The 23,118-nt window shown below is 40.6% G+C and overlaps 1 protein-coding gene across 4 annotated transcripts in view; it reads right to left on the reverse strand.

Moving 5' to 3' along the window:
• ADGRE3 (adhesion G protein-coupled receptor E3) overlaps nucleotides 1-23,118 on the reverse strand; it is a 125,118-nt gene that overhangs the window by 29,291 nt on the left and 72,709 nt on the right. The window lies entirely within an intron of this gene.

Raw genomic sequence — 23,118 nt, forward strand, 5'->3', positions numbered from 1 at the left:
AGGAGGAGTGAAGACATAGGGTGGGCTGGTACCACACCCACGTGTGACAGATAAAAATCAGGAGGGATATTTTGGCTGCAGAGGTTACTCCTGTGGAGCAAGGGGTCCCAGCCCTACAACAGGCCCCTATGCCCAGGGTTCCAGTGCTAGGAAGAGAAGTCCCTATAACTTCTGGTTGTAAATACCAGTGGGAATTGTGGCTGAGTGAGACAGAGGGTTTCTAGAGTCCCAGGCAGTTCCTCCTAAAGGGCCCATGCATGGATTTACTCGCTCTGAGCTCCAGAGCTGGGGCAGCAGCTCAAAAGATACCAAGAACATATGGGGAGGAATTGAAGCGTCTGGCATCAGGGTGAGAGTTGGAGAGGCTGCTTTCTCTTAGACAGAAATGCTGGCAAAGGCCATTGATACTTTTCTGAGTTATTTCCCATAAAGCCAGCAGGTAGGCACCATATATGAGTCTCCATAAATCTGGTTATCACTCTTTGCCTTGCCCTGGTGATTTCCTGAGACCCTTTCCCACCATTTGTGGGCACACCCAAGCTGTTTACAGTGGCTTTTCCATATGAATGCCCTATCTTGGCTCATGCTTCAGACTTTCCCAAAACCTCTAAAACAAGCAGCATCAGGCTTCAGCATGCCCTGTACCTCTTGCTAAGTGGCAGAAGGCCTGGAACTAGTGGTCACTGACATTGGTTTGCAGCTTGGTGTCTCCAGGGCCCTTCCAAGTCCAGCACAAATAGCAGCCATCTGAAGATTGCTTTGTAGCTCATGCTGGGTGGCTCTGGGCAGAACACAGGCAGTGGCTGACCTTGGCCTGCACCTCCTGGGAGGCCCCAGAGCCAGTTCACCTGGTGAATAGTTTCAGACCACATCAAACCACCACCCAACCACCTCCATAAGTGACACACTCAAGGGGAAGACTCTTCAGGCACCAGAGCCCTGCCGTGGGGTGGCCCCTGCACAGCTGATCCTCCACAGTGGTCACAGCCAATCCTTGAAGCTGATTGGCCTGTGGGTAAGTCCCTTTCATTGATGTGCCAACAGCAATCAAGACTCAATGACAACAGGTGGGTGTATATAGCTCATATAGAGGGGATTGCACCTGGATTGCTCAGCTTAGGTGGATGGGGAGGCTGTGCCACTGGGCCCTACAGGACACCTACTACATTAGGCCACTCTACCAATCCTAGGAGACATAGCAGCTCTATGTAATATATAGAAACAAATACAGGGAGGCTGTCAAAATGAGGAGAAAAATAAACATGTCCCAAATGAAAGAATGAAACAAAACTCCAGAAAAAGAACTAAACAAAATGGAGACAAACACTCTACTAGATGCAGAGTTCAAAACATTGGTTATAAGGATGTTCAATGAACTTGGGGGAAGAGTAGATGAACTTAGAGAAAACTTCAACAGCAAAAATGAACATGGAAACTATAAAAAAGAACCAGTCAGACATGAAGGATACACTAACTGAAATGAAAACTAATTTACAGGGAATCAACAGTAGAGCAGATGAAGCTGAGAATCAAAACAGCAATTTGGAATATAAGGAAGCAAAAAGCACCCAATAAGAACAGCAAAAATAAAAAAGAATTAAAAAAATGATAGTGTAAAGACATTCTGGGACAGCTTCAAGTGTACCAACACTCACATCATAGGGACACCAGAAAGAGAAGAGAGAGAGCAAAAAACAGAAAACCTATTAAAAAAATAATGACAGGAAACTTTCCAAACCTGGTGAAAGAAATAGACATACAAGTCCAGGATGCACAGAGAGTTCCTAACAAGATGAACCCAAAGAGGCCCACAACAAGATACATCATAATTAAAATGAAAAAGGTTAAAGACAAAGAAAGACTCTTAAAAGTGGCAAGAGAAAAGCAGTTAGTTATCTACAAGGGAGCTCCTATAAGACTGTCAGCTAAATTCTCAGCAGAAACATTGCAGGCCAGAGGGACTGGCATGAAATATTCAAAGTGATGAAAAGCTAGGACCTTCAACCAAGATTACTCTACCCAGAAAAGCTATAATTTAGAATCAGAAGAAGGAGAAGGAGAAGAAGAAGAAAGATAAAAGATATAAACAATAAAATGGCAATAAATATGTATCTATCAACAGTTGAATTTAAAAAGCAAAATAGGCCCTGCTGGTTTGGCTCAGCAGTTAGAGCATTGGCCCATGGACCAAAGAGTCCTGGGTTTGGTTCCCGCTAAGGGCATGTACCTTGGTTGCAGTTTGTCCCTGGCCCTGGTTGGGGTCGTGTGGGTTGCAACCACTTGATGTGTCTCTCACGTCAATGTTTCTCTCTCTCTCTCTTCCTTTCTCTCTCCTTCCCACTCTATCTGGAGATAATGCAAAAAAAAAAAAAAAAAAAAAAAAAAAAAAAAGTCCTTGGGTGAGGATTAAAAATAAATAAATAAATAAATAAATAAATAAATAAATAAAAACCAAGATAGGAATTCCAAAATGGCAATGGAGTGAATGGAAGCTACACAGACCATCTCCCAGGACCAAACTGGAATTACAACTAAAATAAAAAGAAATTGTTGGGAAAAAGCAACAGAAAAGCAGCTGGCAAGGACCCATATAACCAGGGACAGGAAAAAAGGACACTGAATCGAGCCTGGTAAGTCTGCAGAGGCATGAGAGGGCAGGCTGGGAACCCATGAATAGCTGTTTTAGCTGTGAACAGCTTATTCTGGGTTAACATCCCAAGTCGGCTCCACAGCACAGAGGGCCAGAGCACTAAATTAGCTACAGTGACTCACCTTAGGCTCTGGGAGAGGGAGGGCAGACTGAACTTGAACTGTGTGGGGACACTCTGAATTTGGAGGGCACTGAACATTTTTGCTGAGTCACCGCTGCACAAGACAGTGGCCATCTTGCTTGAGGAGCCCCTTCCTGGAGCCCTGGGGAGAAGCAGCAGCCCCTCCCTCAGGGATTTAACCCCACACAGCTGGGCCAGAGAAATGCAAATTGAGGTTCATTAACAACCAGCATCTGTCCTACCCTCTGGAAATCCTTTTACTTTGAACACAGGAGGGAGTTTTTCATTCAGCTGAGGGCTACAACCCAAGGCTCATCAAGTAACTGAGACTAATAGCCCCCAGGCAAAAAGCTAGAAAATAACTGAACCTTTCTTAGGCTTGCAAATCTACCCAGGGAGTACCTGGTAGAGGAAGCTGAGGATTGGATCAGTGAATTAGAAGACAGAGTAGAAAAAAATCACCCAATCAGAACCTGCCCCCCCCCAAAACCAATTAAAAACCAGGAAGACAGCTTAAGAGAACTGTGGGACAACTGGAAACGTAACAACATTCGCATCATAGGAGTGCCAGAAGAAGAAAATAAGCAAGGGTTAGAGAATATATTTCAAGAAATAGTGACAGGAACTTCCTTAATTTGGTGAAGAAAAAAGCATTCAAGTTCATGAAGCACAGAGAGCCACAAGTAAGAAGAAACCAACGAGGCCCACACCAAGTCACATAGTAATTAAAACACCAAAAATTAAAGACAATTAGAGAATCCTAAAGGCAGCAACAGATAAGCAACAGGTCACCAACAAAGGAACCCCATAAGGCTATCAGCTGACTTCTCCACAGAAACACTACAGGCCAGAAGGGCATAGCATGAAATAATCAAGGTCATGAAAAACAAGGATCTGAACCTGAGACTACTCTATCCAGCAAGTCTATCATTGAAAATAGAAGTTAAGACCTGGGTGGTTTTGCTCAGTGGTTAGAGCATCAGCCTGTGGTCCAGAGAGACCCGGGTTCAGTTCCTGCTAAGGGCACATACCTCGGTTGCAGTTTGTCCCTGGCCCTGGTTGCATTGTGCAGGTGGCAGCTACTCGATGTGTTCCTCTCACATTGATGTTTCTCTCTCTCTCTCTCTCTCTCTCTCTCTCTCTCTCTCTTACTCTATCTGAACAAAATATAGAAAAATGTCCTTGGGTGAGGATTAAAACAAAACAAATAAATAAACAAACAAACAAACAAGAAAATAAATGTTGAAATAAAGAGCTTCCCTGACCAAAAAAAAGTTAAGGGAATATATTAGCCAAATCAACCTGCAAGAAATTTTAAAAGGACTGCTGTAATTAGTAGAAGAAATAGGAAGAAAAATATAAGCAGAATAAACAAAAATGGCTACAAATAAGTAAATATCCATAATAACCTTAAATGTGAATGGATTGAATGCTCCAATCAAAAGACACAGAGCAGCTGATAGGATAAGAAAGCATTATATATATCTCTATACATATCTATCTCTATATCTATCTATCTATCTATCTATCTATCTATCTATCTATCTATCTATGTTGTTTACAACAGACCCACATCAGAACAAAAGACACATAGGTTGAAAGTGAAGGGATGGAGCAGCCCTGGCCAGTTTGGCTCAGTGGTAGAGCATCAGCCCACAGACCAATGAGTCACAGGTTTGATTCCAGCCAAGGGCACATATCTTGGTTGCAGTTCACCCTCAGCCCTGGTCAGGGTTGTGTGGGAGGCAGCCAGTCGATGTATCCCTCTCACATTGATGTTTCTCTCTGTCTCCCTTTCTTTCCTGAAGATAAATAGAATTCTATCCTCTGGTGAGGAGTAAAAAAAAAAAAGACAGTGAAGGCATAGAAAAAATCTTCCAAACACACAGAAAGGAAAAAAAGCTGGGGTAGTTATACTTGAATTCAATAAAATAGACTTCAAAATGAAGGCCATAACTAGAAACAAAAAAGGCCATTACATAATATTAAATCGATCTATCCAACACGAAGATATAACCTTGGTAAACATTTATGTACCCATATAGGAGCACAAAAATATATTTAAAAACTTCAAAAAATTGACAGCAATACAATCATAGCAGGGGACTTCAACACCCCATTGACATCATTGGATAGATCACTAGAGAAAAATTAACAAGGAAACAGAGACTCTAAATGATGTACTAGATATCAACAGAGAATTATACCCCAAAACTGCAGAATTCACATTCTTCTCAAGTGCATGTGGGACATTCTCAAAGATAGACCATGTGTTAGGACACAAACTAAATCTCTCCAAGTTCAAGAAGACTGAAATTATATCAAGCACCTTGTCAGATCACAATGGCATTAAACTAGAAATCAATGACAACAAAAACACGCTAAGACATTTAAACACTTGGAGGCTAAATAGCATGTTATTAAACAATGAATGGGTTACTGAGGAGATAAAGGAAGAAATTGAAACAATTTGGGAAACCAATGAAAATGAACACATAACACCATAAAAGCTATGGTATGCAGTGAAAGCAGTCCTGAGAGGGAAGTTCATAGCACTACATGCCTACCTCAAGAAACAAGAAAAATGTCTACTTGACTATTTAACCTCACAACTCAAAGACCTAGAAAGAAAACAAAAAGAAAACTCCAGAGCAAGTAGAAGGAAAGAGATAGTAAAGATCAGAGCAGAAATAAACAACATAAAGACTAAAAAAACAATTCAAAAGATCAATGAAACAAAGAGCCAGTTCTTTGAAAAGATAAACAAGATTGATACACCCTTAGCCAGACTAAACAGGAAACAAAGAGGGAAGACCCAAATAAACAAAATCACAGGCAAAAGAGAAGTAACAACTGACACCACAAATATACAACGGATCATTAAAACATACTATGAACAATTATACGCCAACAAATTGGACAATCTAGGAGAAATGAACAAATTTCTAGAAACACACAGCCTCCCAAAACTGAACCAGGAAGAGAAAGCAAAGTTGAACAGACCAATAACAACAAAGAAAATTGAAGACATAATTAAGAACCTGCCAGCAAACAAAAGCCCAGGCCCAGAGGGCTTCACGGGGGAGTTAATACCCATTTTCCTCAAACTATTCCAAAAAACCAAAAAAATGGAACACTTCCGAACTCACTTTATGAGGCCAGCATAATTCTAATTCCAAAACTGGATAAAGACACTACAAAGAAAGAAAACTACAGGCCAATATTCCTGATGAACACAGATGCCAAAATCCTTAACAAAATATTAGCAAATTGGATCCAGCAATACATCAAAAAAATTATTCATCATGACCAATTGGGATTCATCCTAGGGATGCAAGGCTAGTACAATATTCACAAATCAATAAATGTGATATACCACATAAACAAAATGAAGGATAAAAACCATATGATTATATCAATAGACACTGAAAAAGCATTTGACAAAATCCAACACCCATTTCTGATAAAAATGTTCTGCAATGTGGGAATAGAGGGGTCAAACCTCGATATAATAAAGGCCATATATGAAAAATCTGTAGCCAACATTATGGTCAATCGGCAAAAACTAAAAGCATTTAGATTTGAAGAACAAATTAAAGAGATCCAAATTGGAAACAAGGATGGGAAACTGTCATTATTTGCAGATGACATGATATTGTATATAGAAAACCCTAAGACTCCATAAAAATTCTACTTGATTTAATAAGCAAATTTGTCAAAGTAGCAGGATACAAAATTAACATCAAGAAATCAACTGCGTTTTTTTTTTTTTTTTTTTAATCCTCACCCGAGGATATTTTTTCCATTTTTTTTTTTTTTTGTACAGATAGAGTGGGAGGGAGAGAGAGGAAGGGAGAGAGAGAGAGAAACATCGACGTGAAGGGACACATCGAGTGGCTGCCACCCGCACGACCAACCAAGGCCGGGGACAAACTGCAACCGAAGTACGTGCCCTTAGCGGGAACCGAACCCGGGTCTCTCCGGACCGCAGGCCGACGCTCTAACCGCTGAGCCAAACTGGCCAGGGCTCAACTGCGTTTTTATACACCAACAATGAACTCACAGAAAGAGACACCAAAAAACAATCCCATTTACCATTTTGGCAAAAAATTATGATACCTAGGAATAAACTTAACCAAAGAAGTAAAGGATCTTTTTGTTTTTTATTTATTTATTTTTATCCTCACCCGAGGACATTTTTCCATTTTTTGTACAGATCAAGCGGGAGGGAGAGAGAGAGAGAGAGAGGGAGGGAGGGGGAGAGAGAGATAGAGAGAGAGAGAGAGAGAGAGAGAGAGATCGACGTGAAAGGGACACATTGAGTGGCTGCCACCCACACGACCAATCAAGGCCGGGGACAAACAAACTGAAACCGAGGTAGTGCCCTTAGCGGGAACCGAACCCGGGTATCTGGATCGCAGGCCAACACTCTAACCGCTGAGCCAAACCGGCCAGGGTAAGGATCTTTTTGCAGAAAGCCACAGAACACTGGAAAAAGAAATAGAGGAAGATATATAAAAGTGGAAATATATACCTTGTTCATAGATTGGATCAATTAACATTAAAATGTCCATACTACCCAAAGCAATCTATAGATTCATTGCAATCCCCATTAAAATATCAATGACATATTTCACAGAACTAGAACAAATACTCCAAAATTTTATGAGTAACCAAAAAAGATTGAATAGCCACAGCAATCTTGAAAAAGAAAAACAAAGTAGGAGGGATCACAATACTGGATATCAGGTTATACTACAAAGCCATTGTAATCAAAACAGCCTGGTACTGGCACAGGAACAGGTATATGGATCAATGAAACAGAACAGAGACCCAGAAATTGACCCAGGACATTATGCTCAATTAATATTCGACAAAGCTGGCAAGAGCATACAATGGAATAAACATAGCATCTTTAATAAATGGTGTTGGGAAAATTGGATAGCTACATGCAAAAAATTAATCTAGACCACCAACTTACACCATATACAAGAATAAACTCAAGGGAGGAAAAATGGCGGCAGAGTGAACGGAAGTTACACAGACCGTCTCCCAGAACCAAACTGGAATTACAACTATAACACAGACAAATCGACGGGGAAAACCAACAGAAAAGCAGCTTGCGAGGACCATACAATGAGGGACACTGACTCCATCCCGGTAGGCTTGCAAAGGCACGAGACTGGGGTGGGGAGCCCACAGTTGGCAGCTCGGCAGCGGCCTTAGCTGCGAGCAGCGCCTGCGGGTTGCACTCCCAGGAGGCTCCACAGCACAGAGCTGGGACAGAGGCTAAAACAGCCACAGCCACTCACCTTGGGCTCCTGCAGAGGGAGGGCAGACTGAACTGGAACTGTGTCGGGGACACTTGGGATCTGGAGGGCACTCAGAGCTTAGGCTGAGTGCAGCCACTACGGACGGTGGCCACATTGCTCCTTCCCAGGGCTCTGAGGAGAGGCAGCAACCCCTCCCTCGGAGATCCAACCCCACCCTGTGGGCCATTGAAGTGCTAATTGAGGCTCACTAACAACCAGCATCTGCCCCACTCTCCTGAAAGCCCCTTGGCTGAGCACCAGAGGGAGTTTTTCAATCAACTGACAACCCAAAACTCATCAAGTAACCTAGACTGCTAGCCCCCAGGCAAAAAGCTAGAGGATAAGAGTACCTTTCCTGGGCTGGCAACTTTAATCAGGAAAGTAAGACTTGACAGTGGTGTTCAACGTGGGTTCTCCCTCACTCATCTAAACACAGGAGAGGGAGCCACAAACAGCAGAACACCAACACCCACAGGGAGAACTTGACAGGCTCCAAAGCCCACAGTGATAGCCAAAATGGGGAAACACAGAAACAGAAGCCAAATGAAAGAGCAAGAGACCTCCACCGAAGATGAGATCAATATGGAGCAATTAGGCATGTTAACAGAGCTAGAATTCAGAGCCATGATCTTGAGGAAGCTGAACACCATGAGTAAGGACATAGAGACACTGAAAATAAGCCAATTGAAAATTAAAAACCAACAAGAAGAGATAAAAAATGACATATCAGAAATGAAAAACACATTGGAAGGTTTAAAAAGCAGAGTAGAGGAAGCTGAGGACTGGATCAGTGAATTAGAAGACAGGGTAGAAAAAATCAACCAATCACAAGAACAAAAGGAAAAAACTATTAAAAAACAGGAAGACAGCTTAAGAGAACTATGGGACAACTGGAAACGTAATAATATTCGCATCATAGGAGTCCCCGAAGAAGAAGAAAATGAGCAAGGGATAGAGAATATATTAAAAAAAATAGTGACAGAAAACTTCCCTAATTTGGTGAAGGAAGAAGTCATTCAAGCTCAAGAAGCACAGAGAGTCCCAAGTAAGAAGAACCCAAACAGGCCCACACCAAGACACATAATTAAAATGCCACAAATTAAAGACAAAGAGAGAATCCTAAAAGCAGCAAGAGATAAGCAACAGGTTACCTACAAAGGGAACCCCATAAGGCTCTCAGCTGACTTCTCACAAGAAACACTACAGGCCAGAAGAGAATGGCATGAAGTAATCAAAGTCATGAAAAACAAGAATCTGAATCCAAGACTACTATACCCAGCAAGGCTATCATTCAAAATAGAAGATCAAATAAAAAGCTTCCCAGACAAAAAAAGGCTAAGGGAATACATTAGCACCAAACCAGCACTGCAAGAAATGTTAAAAGGACTGCTGTAATTAGCAGTAGAAATGGGAAGAAAAATAGAACCACACTAAACAAAAATGGCAATAAATAAGTACATATCAATAATCACCTTAAACGTAAATGGATTGAATGCTCCCATAAAAAGACACAGAGTAGCTGATTGGATGAGAAAGCATGACTCATCTATATGTTGTTTACAAGAGACCCACCTCTCAACAAAAGACTCACACAGGTTGAAAGTGAAGGGATGGAAAAAAATTTTCCAAGCAAATGGAAAGCAAAAAAAAAAAAAGCTGGGGTAGCAATTCTCATATCTGATAAAATAGATTTCAAAATGAAGACCATAACTAGAGACAAAGACGGCCACTACATAATATTGAAAGGATCTATCCAACAGGAAGATATAACCTTGATAAACATATATGCACCCAATATAGGAGCATCAAAATATACTAAAAATCTTCTGGAGGACTTCCAAGGAGAAATCGACAACAATACAATCATAGCAGGGGACTTCAACACCCCGTTGACAGCACTGGATAGATCCTCTAGGCAAAATTTAGCAAGGAAACAGAGACTCTAAATGAAGCACTAGACCAAATGGATTTAATAGATAGCTACAGAGAATTACACCCCAAAACTACAGAATACACATTCTTCTCAAGTGCACATGGGACATTCTCAAAGATAGACCACATGATAGGACACAAACTAAATCTCTACAAGTTCAAGAAGATTGAAATCATATCAAGCATCTTCTCAGATCACAATGGCATGAAACTAGAAATCAATTGCAACAAGAACATGCAAAGACATTTCAACACATGGAGGCTAAATAGCATGTTATTAAACAATGAATGGGTCACCGAGGAGATCAAGGAAGAAATTAAAAACTTCCTGGAAACCAATGAAAATGAACACACAACAACACAAAATCTATGGGATGCAGCACAAACAGTTCTGAGAGGGAAGTTCATAGCACTACAGGCCTACCTCAAGAAATAAGAAAAAATTCTAATTGACTGTCTAACCTCACAACTTAAGAAATTAGAAAGCAAATAAAAAGAAAACCCCAGAGCAAGTAGAAGGAAGGAAATAGTAAAGATCAGAGCAGAAATAAATGACATAGAGACCAAAAATACAATTCAAAGGATCAATGAAACAAAGAGCTGGTTTTTCAAAAAGATAAACAAGATTGATGGACCCTTAGCTAGACTCACCAAGAAACAAAGTGAGAACCCAAATACACAAAATCAGAAATGAAAGAGGAGAAGTAACAACCAACACCACGGAAATACAAAAGATCATTAACAACGACTATGAACAACTATATGGCAACAAATTCGACAAGACACTCCCAGCAAACAAAAGCCCAGGCCCAGATGGCTTCACGGGGGAGTTTTACCAAACATTCAAAAAAGAACTAACACCCATTCTCTTCAAACTATTTCAAAAAATTCAAGAAGAAGGAAGACTTCCAAACACGTTCTATGAGGCCAGCATAATTCTAATTCCAAAACCAGAAAAAGACACTACGAAGAAAGAAAACTACAAGCCAATATCCCTGATGAACATAGACGCCAAAATCCTGAACAAAATATTAGCAAATCGGATCCAGAAATACATCAAAAAAATTATTCACCATGACCAAGTGGGATTCATTCCAGGGATGCAAGGCTGGTACAATATTTGCAAATCAATAAACGTGATACACCACATAAACAAAATGAAGAATAAAAACCACATGATCATATCAATAGATGCTGAAAAAGCATTCGACAAAATCCAGCATCCATTTCTGATAAAAACGCTCAGCAATGTAGGAATAGAGGGATCATATCTCAACATAATAAAGGCCATATATGAAAGACCTACAGCCAACATCATACTCAATGGACAGAAACTAAAAACATTTCCATTAAGAACAGGAACAAGGCAGGGATGTCCACTTTCGCCACTCTTATTTAACATTATACTGGAAGTCTTAGCCACAGCAATCAGACATGAAGTAAAAATAAAAGGGATCAAATTGGAAAGGAGGAAGTGAAACTGTCATTATGTGCAGATGACATGATATTATACATAGAAAATCCTAAAGACTCCATCAAAAATCTACTAGACTTAATAAATGAATTTGGCAAAGTAGCAGGATATAAAATTAACGTCAAGAAATCTTCGGCATTCTTGTACACCAATGATGAACTCACAGAAAGAGAAACTGAAAAAACAATCCCATTTACCATCGCGCCAAAAAAATTAAGATACCTAGGAATAAACTTAACCAAAGAAGTAAAGGATCTATTTGCAGAAAACTACAGGTCATTGAAAAAAGAAATAGAGGAAGATATAAAAAAGTGGAAGCACATACCCTATTCATGGATTGGAAAAATTAACATCATTAAAATGTCCATACTACCCAAAGCAATCTATAGATTCAATGCAATCCCCATCAAAATACCAACGACATGTTCCATAGAACTAGAACAAATACTTCAAAAGTTCATATGGAACCAAAAAAGACCCCGAATAGCCACAGCAATCTTGAAAAAGAAGAACAAAGTAGGTGGGATCACAATACCAGATATCAGGTTATACTACAAAGCGACTGTAACCAAAACAGCCTGGTACTGGCACAAGAACAGGCATATAGACCAGTGGAACAGAACTGAAAACCCAGAAATGGACCCAAGGCAATACGCTCAATTAATATTTGACAAAGGTGGCAAGAGCATACAGTGGAGTAAAGACAGCCTCTTTAATAAATGGTGTTGGGAAAATTGGGCAGCTACATGCAAAAAAAAGAAACTAGACCATCAACTTACACCATACACAAAAATAAACTCGAAATGGATAAAAGACTTAAATGTGACCCGTGAATCCATAAAAATTCTAGAAGAAAATGTAGGCAACATAATTTCAGACATCTTACGGAGCAGAATTTTCACTGAATCATCACCTAAGGCAACAGAAATAAAGGAGAAAATGAACACATGGGACTACATCAAACTACAAAGCTTCTGCACAGCAAAAGATACAATCATCAAAATGGAAAGGCAACCCACTGTATGGGAGAACATCATTGCCAATGATGTATCAGATAAGGGGTTAATTTCCAATATATATAGAGTGCTCATACAACTCAAGAAAAGGAAGACAAAGAACCCAATTAAAAAATGGGCAGAGGAGCTGAATAGACACCTCTCCAAACAGGACATACAAATGGCCAAGAGACATATGAAGAAATGCTCAACATCACTAATCATCAGAGAGATGCAAATTAAAACAACAATGAGGTATCACCTCACACCTGTCAGAATGGCCGCCATTAAGAAATCATCAAACAAGTGCTGGCGAGGGCGTGGAGAAAAGGGGACTCTTTTTTTTTTTTTTTTTTTATCCTCACCCGAGGACATTTTTTGTTTTTTTGTTCAGGTAGAGTGAGAGGGAGAGAGAGGAACAGAGAGAGAGAGAGAAACATCGCCGTGAAAGGGACACATCGAGTGGCTGCCACCCGCACGACCGACCAGGGCCGGGGACAAACTGCAACCGAGGTACGTGCCCTTAGCGGGAACCGAACCCGGGTCTCTCTGGACCGCAAACCGATGCTCTAACCGCTGAGCCAAACCGGCCAGGGCAAAAGGGGACTCTAATACACTGCTGGTGGGAATGCAGACTGGTGCAGCCGCTATGGAAAACAATATGGTGCTACCTCAGAAAATTAAAAATTGAACTTCCATTTGACCCAGTGATCCCACTGCTGGGAATATACCCTAAGAAGCCTGAAACACCAATCAGGAAGAATATATGTACCCCAATGTTCATAGCAGCACTATTTACAATAGCTAAGATCTGGAAACAGCCCAAGTGTCCACCAGTAGACGAATGGATAAAAAAGCTGTGGTACATATACACAATGGAGTACTATGCAGCGGTAAGAAAGAAAGATCTCTTATCCTTTGAGACGACATGGAGGGACCTGGAAAGTATTATCCTAAGTGAAAGAAGCCAAGCAGAAAAAGACAAATACCATGTGATCTCACTTATATACGGAATATAATGAACATAACAGTCTGAGGAATACAGTAGACCCAGAAACATGGAAGTAGGGCACAGACTGACATCCCTCAGAAGAGGGGATGGGGGGTGGGGTGGGAAGAGATAAACCACAGAACTTATATGCATGTATGCATGACCAATGGACATGGACAACTAAGCCGGGGATGGGGCGGAGGTGGGGTGGGGTGGGGGGTTCCAATGGGGTAAAAAGGTAAAATATCTGTAACAAAAAAATAAATAAAAATTCATAAAAAAAAAGAATAAATTCAAAATGGATAAAAGACTTAAACTTGAGTCTTAGATCCCTAAATATCCTGGAAGAAAATGTAGGCAACAAACTTTCAGAAATCACATTGAGCAGAATATTCACTGATACATTGCATAAGGCAAGAGAAACAAAGGAAAAAATTAATACATGGAAATACATCAAACTAAAATCTTCTGCACAGCAAAAGAAACAAGCATCAAAATGGAAAGGGAACCCACTGTATGGGAGAGCATAATTGCCAATGATACATCAGATAAGGGGCTAATTTGCAAAATTAGCATGCTCATACAACTCCACAAAAGGAAGACAAAGAACACAATTAAAAAGTTGACAGACACCTCTCCAAAAAGGACATACAAATGACCAGGAGACATATTAAAAAAATGCGCAACATCACTCATCAGAGAGATTCAAATCGAAAGGTCTATGAGGCATCACCTCACACCTATCAGAATTGCTGCCGTGAACAAATCCTCAAACAACAGGTGCTGGCGAGGGTGTGGAGAAAAGGGGACCATAGTACACTGCTGGTGCGAATGCAGACTTGTGCAGCCACTATGAAAAACAATATAGTTTTTCCTAAAAAAATTAAAAATTGAACTGTCTTTTGACCCAGTGGTCCCACTTCTAGGAATATATGCAAAAAAGCCTGAAACACCAGTCAGAAAGAATAGATGTACCCCTGTGTTCATGACAACATTATTTACAATTGCTAAGATCTGGAAACAGCCTATGTGTCCATCAATAGATGAATGGATAAAAAAGCGTGATACATATACACAATGGAACACTGTGCAGCTGTAAGAAAGAGAGATCTCTTATCTTTAGGACGACATGGAGGAACCTGCAGAGTATTTAAAAAATTTTTTTTTCTTTATTGATTTTAGAGAGAGAGAGAAAGGGAGTGGGAGAGAGAGAAATATCGATGAGAGAGAACATCAATTGGCTGCCTCCTGCATACCCCGAACTGGGGATCTGACCCAAACCTGGGCATGTTCCTTGACTGGGAGTGGAACCGGCGACCTCTGGTGCATGTGTTGACACTCAACCACTGAGCACACTGGCTGGGTGAGACCTGGAGAGTATTATGCTAAGTGAAATAAGCCAATCAGAGAAAGAGAAATATCACAAGACCTCATTTATTTGTGGAATATACAGTAATGAACAAAATAGACCCAGAGACATAGAAAGAAGTATGGTTCATACTGACAAACTTCTGAGTAGGGGGTAGGGGGGAGGGATGAGATAAAGCAAAAAACTTATAGGCATGTATGCATAACCAAGGGACATAGACTACAATACTTTGGGAGGGGGTGGGATAGGAGGGTATCTGGGGGGAAAAAAGAGAAACTTTTGTAACAAAAATAAATAAATATATTAAAATAATAAATAAAACAAACAAGAAAGAAAGAAGTATGGTTCAGACTGACAAACCTTGAGGGATAAGATAAGCCAATGGACACAGAAAACAATCCTGGGGGTGGGGGGTGTGAAGGAGGGTGTCTAGGGAGATAAAAGGAGAAATGTCTGTAACAAAAAAAAGACTAATTAATAAAAAAAAGAAAAAAATTGATGGTCTATTTTTATAATGGGGAACCATGCTTCCAATAAAGAAGTCACAGAAGAATTCCAATGAAGAAACAAGCTCATAAATAATTTAGCTTACAAAGAAGACTGGCTGTATGGTTTGGAAATTGTTAAAGCTGGGCGATGGATGCAGCAGTGTTTTTTTCTTTTAATTATGTCTCCTTTGTATATGTTAAAAAAGTTAAGAAAGGCAAATAAAATAGCATAACAAGATAACTAAGAATGATAGTTTATAGGAATATGAAAAAGAATATTATTTAATAAAGTTTTGTAATAACAGATGAAAAATAGAATAATCAAAACTGTAGTTACCAGTCCTGGTTCTAAGTGTATTGTATGCACTATTATTACCCTATTTTATAGATGAGGAGACTGGAGCTTACTGTGGTGAGGGCACTGGTTACTGATCAAACAATTAGAACCTGGCTGAATCAGGAAAGATGAGAGTTACTTGCAATTTGGAAAATGGTTTAATGTAGAATGAAAATGTCCAGATTTTAGTTTCTCAAGATGGTTAGGAACTACATTTTATTTTCTGTTTTAAATTTAGTTTCATTATTATTTTTATAGAGCATAAAATATTTTATCATCTTAGTTGGTAAAACAAATATGGTTAGTCAGGTATACAGCAATCCTTGATATCCCTGAACTGAATAAGAGCACAACAAACATTTCTGGAGGCCAGTATAGTGATATGTATCAAAAGTCTAAAATGTTTTTTCCCCTAGACCTAACACTTCCTCCTTTATGAATTTATCCTAAGAAAATATCAAATAAATACACACAAATTTTTAGTGGTTTTATCACTGGATTGTTTGGTAAAACCCCGTATTTCCCAGAATAGGAAAATAAATTATGGCACACTCATACAACTCTATAAACCACTGAAGACAATAATGTAGGTAATTATGTTGTATACAGTTTTCATGGAAAGATGATAGTGAATAAGTGAAAAAGCAGGTTGTGCAACTGTATGTAAAAGATAACATACATAACAAACGTGTCTCTTCATCAGACATATATCTAACTAGGTAAAGGATTGGAAGACTAGGTTGTGTACAGATTTGGCTGGTCCAAATTTAGTTTTGTTTATGTGTTTTTCCTAATTAAAAATTAATGCTTGGTTTTGATATGGTATTTTATTTATTTTTATTTAAAATTATGTATATTAAAGGTGTACAATATGATGATTTTATACACATATACATAATGAAATGATGACCACAGTCAAGACAGAGTGGGAGGGCTCTGGCTGGTTTGGTTCAGCGGTTAGAGCCTCGGCCTGCGGTTCAGAGAGACCTGGGTTTGGTTCCCACTAGGGCACGTATCTCGGTTGCACTTTGTCCCCAGCCCTTGTTGGATCGTGCAGGAGGCAGCCACTTGATGTGTACCTTTCACGTTGATATTTCTCTCTCTCTATCTCTCTCTTCCTCTCTCCCCTTTCCCAACCTTGACTGAGAATCAAACCCATGACCCTTCAGTCCGCAGGCTAACATTAACTACTGAGCCAAACTAGCCAGGGCAAGGGTTTTTCATTATTAAAATATGTTGTAAGATGTCCCTTCTACATATGCTATTTTAGGTTATGTAGCCACTAGATTTAAAAAATACTTTACAGAGAGAAAAATGGCGGCGAAGTGAATGGAGGGATTCAGACCGTCTCCCAAGACCAAACTGGATTTACACCGAAAACAAAGGCAAACCGTCAGGAAAGGGCAGCTGAAGGACACCTTGGAGGACCACTTAACCAGAAACACCCACTCAGTCCTGGTAGGCTTGCGAGGACGGGAGAGGGGACCAAGAGCCCAGGGTCCGCAGCGGCCTGGGCAGGGGCCAGGGAACTAGAGGGGAAGTTAACTCTACCGTCTTTCTTCCCACCGTGCCCGGCCTGGAAACCCTGCAGCCGGCTAGGCTAGGCTCTCCGCTGGAGCCGCACAGACTCCTGGCCCCCAAGGAACTGGGCGGGACCAGGGAACTCGGAGGGACCGGGGAACTAGGCGGAAAATTAATTCTGCTGCCTCCCCTCCTGCCGTGCAAGGCCCTGTAGCCGCTGAAGCCGCACAGACTCCTGGCCCCCAGGCAACTCGGTGGGACCGGGGAACGCTGCGGAAAATTAAGTCTACCGCCTCACTCCCTGCCGTGCACGGCCTTAGAAACTCTGCAGCCGGCTAGGCTAGGCTCTCCGCTGGAGCCGCACAGACTCCTGGCCCCCAAGGAACTGGGCGGGACCAGGGAACTCGGAGGGACCGGGGAACTAGGCGGAAAATTAATTCTGCTGCCTCCCCTCCTGCCGTGCAAGGCCCTGTAGCCGCTGAAGCCGCACAGACTCCTGGCCCCCAGGCAACTCGGTGGGACCGGGGAACGCGGCGGAAAATTAAGTCTACCGCCTCACTCCCTGCCGTGCACGGCCTTAGAAACTCTGCAGCCGGCTAGGCTAGGCTCTCCGCTGGAGCCGCACAGACTCGCAGCCGGCTAGGCTAGGCTCTCTGCTGAAGCCGCACAGACTCGCAGACCCCAGGCAAATCGGTGGGACCGGGGAACGCGGTGGAGATTTAACGCTACCGCCTCCCTCCCTGCCGTGCACGGCCCTGGAAACTCTGCAGCCGCTGAAGGCCAAGGACTCACGGCCCCCAGGGAACTGGGCGGGACCAGGGAACTTGGCTGGAAATTATTCCCACCACCTCCCTTGCCACCCTGCATGGGCCCTCCTAACGCTATAGCCTGCTAAACTCTCCGCTGGAGCCACACAGACTCCCGGAGAACAGGGGACTTGGCGGGATTAAAGTGGGTCCTCCCTGGTGCATCCAAACCCAGGAGAGGGAGCCACAAACAGCAAAACACGAACACCCACTGGGAAAACTTGGCAGACTCCAAAGCCCACTGTGATAACCAAAATGGTGAGAAACAGAAACAAAAGCCAAATGAAAGATCAAGAGACCTCTACAGAAGATGAAATAAATGAGGTGCAGTTAAGCAAGTTAACAGAACTAGAATTTAGAGCCATGATGTTGCGGAAGCTCAACAGCATGTGTAAGGACATGAGCAACATGAGTAAAGACATAGAAATGTTGAAAATAAACCATCTGGAAATGAAAAACCAACAGGAAGAAATGAAGAATGACATATCAGAAATGAAAAACACACTGGAAGGTCTAAAAAGCAGAGTAGGGGAAGCTGAGGACCGGATCAGTGAATTAGAGGACAGGCTAGAAGAAATCAACCAATCAGAAAACCAAAAGGAAAAAAAGATTAAGAAACAAGAAGAGAGCTTAAGAGAATTGTGGGACAACTGGAAACGTAATAATATTCGTATCATAGGAGTCCCTGAAGAAGAAGAAAGTAAGCGAGGGCTAGAGAATATATTCAAAGAAATAGTGACAGAAAACTTCCCTAATTTGGTGAAGGAAGAAGGCATTCAAGTTCAAGAAGCTCAGAGAGCCCCAAGTAAGAAGAACCCAAACAGGCCCACACCAAGACACATAGTAATCAAACTGCCAAAAATTCAAGACAAAGAGAGAATCCTAAAAGCAGCAAGAGATAAGCAACAGGTTACCTACAAAGGAACCCCCATAAGGCTCTCAGCTGACTTCTCACAAGAAACATTACAGGCTCGAAGGGAATGGCATGAAGTAATCAAGGTCATGAAAAACAAGGATCTGAATCCAAGACTACTCTACCCAGCAAGGCTATCGTTCAAAATAGAAGGTCAAATAAAGAGCTTCCCAGACAAAATAAGGCTAAGGGAGTACATTAGCACCAAACCAGCACTGCAAGAAATGTTAAAAGGACTGCTGTAATTACCAGGAGAAATGGGGAGAAAAATAGAACCACACTAAACAAAAATGGCAATAAATAAGTACATATCAATAACCACCTTAAATGTAAATGGACTGAATGCTCCAATAAAAAGACACAGAGTAGCTGATTGGATAAGAAAGCAAGACTCATCTATATGCTGTTTACAAGAAACCCACCTCACAACAAAAGACTCACACAGATTGAAAGTGAAGGGATGGAAAAAAATCTTTCAAGCAAATGGAAAAGAAAAAAAAGCTGGGGTAGCAATACTGATATCTGATAAAATAGACTTCAGATTGAAGGCCATAACTAGAGACAAAGAAGCCCACTACATAATATTGAAAGGATCTATCCAACAGGAAGATATAACATTGATAAACATATATGCACCCAATATAGGAGCACCAAAATATATTAAAAATCTTCTGGAGGACTTCAAAGGAGAAATCGATAGCAATACAATCATAACAGGGGACTTCAACACCCCGCTCACATCACTGGATAGATCCTCTAGACAAAAAATTAGCAAGGAAACAGAGACTCTAAATGAAGCACTAGACCAAATGGATTTAATAGATATCTACAGAGAACTACACCCCAAAACTACAGAATTCACATTCTTCTCAAGTGCACATGGAACATTCTCAAAGATAGACCACATGTTAGGGCACAAACTAAGTCTCTACAAGTTCAAGAAGATTGAAATTATAACAAGCATCTTCTCAGACCACAATGGTATGAAACTAGAAATCAATTGCAAGAAGAACATACAAAGACATTTTAAAACATGGAAGCTAAATAGAATGTTATTAAACAATGAATGGGTCACCGAGGAAATCAAGGAAGAAATCAAAAACTTCCTGGAAACCAATGAAAATGAGGACACAACAATACAAAATCTATGGGATGCAGCAAAAGCAGTTCTGAGAGGGAAGTTTATAGCACTACAGGCCTACCTCAAAAAAGAAGAAAAATCTCTAATAGACTACCTAACCTCACAACTTAAAGAACTAGAGAGTAAACAAAAAGAAAACCCCAGAGCAAGCAGAAGAAAAGAAATAGTAAGGATCAGAGCAGAAATAAACGACATAGAGACCAAAAAAACAATCCAGAGGATCAATAAAACAAAGAGCTGGTTTTTTGAAAAGATAAACAAGATTGATGGACCCTTAGCTAGACTCACCAAGAAACAAAGAGAGAGAACCCAAATACATAAAATCAGAAATGAAACAGGAGAGATAACAACTGACCCTACAGAAATACAAAAGATCGTTAACAACTACTATGAAAAATTATACGGCAACAAATTCGAAAATCTAAGCGAAATGGACAAATTTTTAGAAACACATAGCCTCCCAAAATTGGATCAGATAGAGATTGAAAACTTGAACAGACCAATAACAACAGAGGAAATTGAAGATGTAATCAAGACTCTTCCAGCAAACAAAAGCCCAGGCCCAGATGGCTTCACAGGGGAGTTTTACCGAACATTCAAAGAAGAACTAATACCCATTCTCCTCAAACTATTTCAAAAAATTCAAGAAGAAGGAAGACTGCCAAACTCGTTTTATGAAGCCAGCATAACTTTAATTCCAAAACCAGAAAAAGACACAACAAAGAAAGAAAACTACAGGCCAATATCCCTGATGAACATAGATGCCAAAATCCTGAACAAAATACTAGCAAATCGAATCCAGCAATACACCAGAAAAATTATCCACCATGACCAGGTGGGATTCATCCCAGGGATGCAAGGCTGGTACAATATTCGCAAATCCATAAATGTGATACACCACATAAACAAATTGAAGAATAAAAACCACATGATCATATCAATAGATGCTGAAAAAGCCTTTGACAAAATCCAGCATCCATTTCTGATAAAAACGCTCACCAGTGTGGGAATTGAGGGATCATACCTAGACATAATAAAGGCCATATATGAAAGACCTACAGCCAACATCATACTCAATGGGCAAAAACTAAAAGCATTTCCCTTAAGAACAGGAACAAGGCAAGGATGCCCACTTTCGCCACTCCTATTTAACATAGTACTGGAAGTCTTAGCCACAGCAATCAGACAGGAAGAAAAAATAAAAGGGATCCAAATTGGAAAGGAGGAAGTGAAAGTGTCATTATTTGCAGATGACATGATACTGTACATAGAAAATCCCAAAGACTCCACCAAAAGCTTACTAGACTTAATAAATGAATTTGGCAAAGTAGCAGGATACAAAATTAACGTCAAGAAATCGATGGCATTCTTATACACCAATGATGAACTCACAGAAAGAGAAACTAGGCAAACAATCCCATTTACCATTGCGGCAAAAAAATTAAGATACCTAGGAATAAACTTAACCAAAGAGATAAAGGACCTATTCGCAGAAAACTACAGATCTTTGAAAAATGAAATAGAGCAAGATGTAAAAAAGTGGAAGAACATACCCTGTTCATGGATTGGGAGAATTAACATCATTAAAATGTCCATATTACCCAAAGCAATCTATAGATTCAACGCAATCCCCATCAAAATACCAACGGCATACTTCAAAGAATTAGAACAATTACTTCAAAAGTTCATATGGAACCAAAAAAGGCCTCGAATAGCCACAGCAATCTTGAAAAGGAAGAACAAAGTTGGAGGGATCACAATACCAGATTTCAGGTTATACTACAAAGCCACCATAATCAAAACAGCCTGGTACTGGCACAAGAACAGGTATATAGACCAGTGGAACAGAATAGAGAACCCAGAAATGGACCCTAGGCAATATGCTCAATTAATATTTGACAAAGGTGGCAAGAGCATACAGTGGAGTAAGGACAGCCTCTTTAATAAATGGTGCTGGGAAAATTGGACAGCTACTTGCCGAAAAATGAAACTAGACCATCAACTTACACCCTACACCAAAATAAACTCAAAATGGATAAAAGACTTAAATGTAACCCATGAATCCATAAAAATCCTAGAGGAGACTGTGGGCAACAAAATCTCAGACATCATACGCAGCAGAATTTTTACTGACACATCACCTAAGGCAATAGAAACAAAGGAGAAAATGAACACATGGGACTACATCAAACTCAAAAGCTTCTGCACAGCGAAAGATACAATCATCAAAACGGAAAGGCTACCCACTGTATGGGAGAGCATAATTGCCAATGATATATCAGATAAGGGGTTAATTTCCAATACATATAGAGTGCTCACACAACTCCACAAAAGGAAGACAAAGAATCCAATTAAAAAATGGGCAGAGGAACTAAATAGACACCTCTCCAAACAGGACATACAAATGGCTAAGAGACATATGAAGAAATGTTCATCATCACTAATCATCAGAGAGATGCAAATCAAAACAACAATGAGGTATCACCTCACACCGGTCAGAATGGCCGCCATCAACAAATCATCAAACAACAAGTGTTGGCGAGGGTGTGGAGAAAAGGGGACTCTAGTACACTGTTGGTGGGAATGCAGACTGGTGCAGCCACTATGGAAAACAATATGGTGTCACCTCAAAAAATTAAAAATTGAACTCCCATTTGACCCAGTGATCCCACTTCTAGGAATATACCCTAAGAAGCCTGAAACACCAATCAGAAAGAATATATGTACCCCCATCTTTGTAGCAGCACTATTTACAATCGCTAAGATCTGGAAACAGCCCAAGTGCCCATCAGTAGACGAATGGATTAAAAAGCTGTGGTACATATACACAATGGAGTACTACGCAGCGGTAAGAAAGAAAGATCTCTTGTCCTTTGAGACTACATGGAGGGACCTGGAAAGTATCATCCTGAGTGAAACAAGCCAAGCAGAGAAAGACAAATTTCATATGATCTCACTGATTTCTGGAATATAATGAACATAACAGTTTGAGGACAATCCCCTAAGGAGTGGGGAGCTGAGAGAGGGATGAACAACAGAATTTATATGCATATAGGCATGAACAGTGG

This window comes from Molossus molossus, unplaced genomic scaffold (genome assembly GCF_014108415.1).
Source record: "Molossus molossus isolate mMolMol1 unplaced genomic scaffold, mMolMol1.p scaffold_m16_p_4, whole genome shotgun sequence".
NCBI classification, from domain to species: Eukaryota; Metazoa; Chordata; class Mammalia; order Chiroptera; family Molossidae; genus Molossus; species Molossus molossus.